Here is a 4,435-nt window from a genome sequence, read left to right as displayed (position 1 = left end):
CGTTATCAGAATTAGAAAACTAAGTCTACTTTTGGTAGTGACGTTAAGAATACCCAACAAGGTGCACGAAAAGGAGCAGAATGGCCCTTTGGATCACCTTGTGCGTGCAACCAATCACCATCTTAAGGGCCTATTTGGTTCTCTTCTCAGGGGAACCAGGTTTACACCGGCCAGCCAGCTGGCCAGCTTTGGGCAGGCTCAAAGCATGCAAGGGAGGGTTGTTTGGTTAGCTGCATAAACCTATCCAAGCTAAGTTGAGATAGTGTTTGGTTGGATGCATGTGCTACAACATTCAAATCCCAGATGCAAAAGACAATGTTTGGTTGCTGCATATATGAATGTTCTAGTAACTTGCTGCATGTAGTGGTAACATTACCACCCCTAGTTGAGTTGGAGTATCAAAGCCTTGACATAACATACTTACAAGCTAAGACTAACAATACAGTCATAACTACAATTATTATAACTTTCATTACAACTAAAATTTGGCTCAGTTATTAGAAAAAACATCATAGCCAATACTAAGCATGTGCTCAGAACATTGAGAATATCACAGGCAATACTAGACAAGTGCTCAGTTCAAATAATAAAACATCACAGGCAAGACTAGGCATGTGCTCAGACCAAATAATAAAACATCATAGGCAAGATTAGGCATGTGCTCAGACTAAATAATAAAAACATCATAAGCAAGACCAGGCATGTGCTCAGATTAATTCCTAAGTAGAATAGAAGTTTCAAATCTGATGCATAGCCACATGCTCAGATCATGTTCAGAACCACCTGGTTTCTCATCAAATACATCCACCAACTTGGTTGATCTAGGATGGAAGGGCAGGTTTACACTAGAATATGTAAGACACTAACTATAAGTTAGTGTTAGTAGGAAGAATGCAGGTTCAGATCAACTGCACAAAAGAGTAGGTCAGCCCACTACACAACCACCAACTGCAGTAAGCTATGCACAAAGGAAACCACCACTGCACCCCATCAAGCAGTCACCTCAAGAGGGGCAAGCACTGCACAAAAGGATCAACTACCAGCTTGCCAGCACCTCAAACATAGTAGTGCTTGGCCAAGAAAGTCCTCAGCCACAACACATGGTGGGAGTCAACCATGACAAAAGCTGTGCCTAGGGCCTTGTTGTCCAACACGTGACCATAAGCACACATCAGTGCTTTGTCTGTGAAGCCTGGCACATACATCACCGCTGCATACAACTCAGGATGAGAATCCTCAACCTTAGTAGATCGAATTGCATCTGCAACATCTCTCACAGCATCTGCCATTCTAGTGAACACCACCACATCCTCATCAGCAAGCAAGGATCTCTTCCTCTTGTTGCCAACAACTCCCTCAGATTTTGTAGCATCAACTGTGTTAGTCTTCCCACTAGCAAGCTCTGTTGGGTCAGGCTTGAGGGAGCTCTCAGCAAAGTCAGATGGAGTGCCAAGTGCCTCATTGGATCCTATGGCATACTTACCAGTTGCCTGACCATTTCCAAAGATGATCATCATCAGCTTGTAGTGTTGGATGGTTTTGTTTAGGAGCTCAGCATCTCTAGGGTGTGCCTACACAAACAATGATAAGTGTTAGTTATCATTGCTATAAATTTGTAGAAAGAAGTGTACACTATTTGGTCACATTGCTTACTTGGGTATGCCCATTGTAGTGCTCCTCTTCTAGCACAATCATGCATGCATCCTCATCCCATAGAGCACCACTTAGCTCTCTCAATTTGGCTAGTCTCACCCACCTCTGCCTCCACTTTCTCAGGTGGTTGTATACCTGGTACCAGTGACCTCATGCCATTGAACTCATGCAGGGCCTTGGCAACCTAATTAAGGTGAACTTCTTTAAAACCCTTATTAGTCCTAACTCTAGTGGTTATGAGCTGGCACATGCGACGCAGCACAAACCTAGACATAGAGTCAGTCCACCTCAAATTAGGCCTCTACTGAGCTAGAACCTGTGCTGTTGTTGTGAACCCAGCACCAACATCCCTAGCAACAAGCTCCCCATCACCAAGGCCCCCAGCAGCATTTGTGTCTTCACCCAGCTCAACTCCAGAAAACACAAGGTGATCAGCAGGCATACCCCCCTCAGCCATGGCCTAGTTGCAGTGCCAGACCCCACTTAGAATAAGAAATCATCATAGTACATGCCTATTTGCCTCAGTTCATATTAAATAACAACACAAATCATCATAGCACATGCCTACTTGCCTCAGTTTATTTAGTTTAGTTGGCCTCAGACATTGAATTAAAACTTTCATTGGTGGCTGCTATCAAAATCATAAGGAAACTTTCTTAGAAAACAAAGACATAGCAGTCATGAAATCTGCTAGCTCATCCACAGTTTGCCATCAAATTGAAAATAACCCAAATGTTGCATAAACTGTGGATGATTCCTGCAGACCAGATGAGTGCCATGAAATACTTGAAGAACACAAATGAGAGCATAAATATGACATTTGGATCTAACAAAATAAGACAATAGCCACCTACTTCATTGCTAAAAATTCATCATAGGCCAGTTAATAGACAAATAAAAAATCATCATTGTATATGTCCAAAGCCTCAGATGCAGTGCAGTATCTTAAGAAATCAAGAGTCATCACAACATATATCTGTAGTCTCAGATGCTGTGTAGTATCTCAAGAAATCAAGAGTCATCATAGCATATGTCCATAGTCTCAGCATACTTATAAAATATAGAATCAACACAGCTTATGTTGTTACAAGATAAATGAGCAAAGCTTACAACACACAGTTCTAGATGTGAGAGGAACCCTTATTAACCCACATGTGGGTAGCCCATTCATCCCTTTTAAGAGCCCCAGCAGCATTGTCATCCATATGGATATGGGGCAGAGGGGGGTTATTATTTGGCACCCAAGAGAACTCACCAGGAACTACTTCATCAACCCCATGAGCAAGGATCCAATTATGCAATATATAACAAGCAAGTACTAACTTCACTTGTGTCTTACAGGGATGAAAGGGTTTGTTGTCAATCATGCCAAAACGATTCTTCAAAGCAGGCACGTTCAACAATCACTCTCAAGCTAGAGTGTCTCAAACTAAATAATTCCTTATAGTTCGTTGGGTTGTTCCTAGGACCAAATTCTTTGAGATGGTACCTAGCCCTCGATAAGGAGGAAGAAACCCTGGCTGACATGCATACCAACATCAACTAAGTAGAACTTGCCTAAAAGAACAATGGACATGCATTAGGTTCATGTGTATCTAATTACATGTTTTAAGAATGTAACTAATTGACTTAGTTACCTGGTGCAACCCTTAACCTATCATGTCTCTCTAGTGCATCAACTAGAATGGTTGCATCATGTGCTGATCCCTCCTAGGCAGCCAATACATAGGTGAATTTCAAGTCAAAATAACTACAGCAAGCACATTTTGTGTGGGGAGGTGCTTCAAATAAGGATACCACCTTGGGCTGTTGCTAACCTTAAGGGGTGTGTCATTGGATGGAGGTCTAATCATGTTTTGCCTAAGTTCACCAATTGCATACAACACCTCTTTGAAATGGCGGTGGACAGTCTCTATAGACCTTCTATGGGGCTTACTATTTTTAACATTTTTATTTTCTTTTCAAGATAGCATGAACCTGATTAACTAAGCAAACTATTTTAAATAATTGAAAGGAAAAGGATAACTACCAAGTTTACCTCTTGGCAAGGCGTTCGGTGTTTTTATGTCCTCCGAACGAGACTCTCCGTTTTCTCAATCGTCCTGGGATTCGGTGGATGGCGTAGTCGGTGGTTCCGGCGGTGCCTAGTCTTCGTGTATAACTATCTTCTCTCTCCACACCTGACTCGGTGCTACGGTCTCCTCAGGACAGTTCTGTTCAAGCTTTATGTCTTCAGACCTTACAACTTCTCCTTCATAGTCTACCCATCCGTCCTTGATGATTTGCCTCCTCTGGTTGCGGTTGCGTCGTCGTCTTCTTGTCCTGACCTGCTTAGAGTCTTCAACTATATAATTAAGGTCAGTAAAATAGCGGTGTACCTTGTTAGAGGGGAAGTGCATGTGAACTTCTCCAGTTCCAATGTAGATGATTGCTTTAACGGTACTGAGGAACGGTCTTCCAAGGATGATGGGTGGATCGTGCTCGTCTTCTCCCATGTCAATAACCTTCAATCTTTCAGAATGTCTGATCTGCCATCTGGAGCTGAATGTATGTTGGTTGTAGGGACATGGTTCCATGCAGGAGCTGATAAGTGACTGCGGCCATTATGTTGACGTTAGATCCGGTGTCGTAGAGTGTCTTCTGAAAAGAATATCCGTTGATTGTGCACTCCATGCTTGGGACACTAGGGTCGTCCTTCTTGATCATGAAAGGTGACTTGAGTTGACGATCTTGACCTCCTTGAGCTGCAGTGACCATCTTAGCTGACTCGGTACACATTTGC

General features: G+C 42.7%; 1 pseudogene; it reads right to left on the bottom strand.

Annotated features, from left to right (window-relative positions):
* On the bottom strand, positions 1,056-2,110 carry LOC110432704 (annotated as a pseudogene).

The sequence above is a fragment of the Sorghum bicolor genome, chromosome 2 (genome assembly GCF_000003195.3).
Source record: "Sorghum bicolor cultivar BTx623 chromosome 2, Sorghum_bicolor_NCBIv3, whole genome shotgun sequence".
NCBI lineage: Eukaryota > Viridiplantae > Streptophyta > Magnoliopsida > Poales > Poaceae > Sorghum > Sorghum bicolor.
Note: the sequence above shows the minus strand (reverse complement) of the source record. Positions and strands in the feature narration are given on the sequence as shown.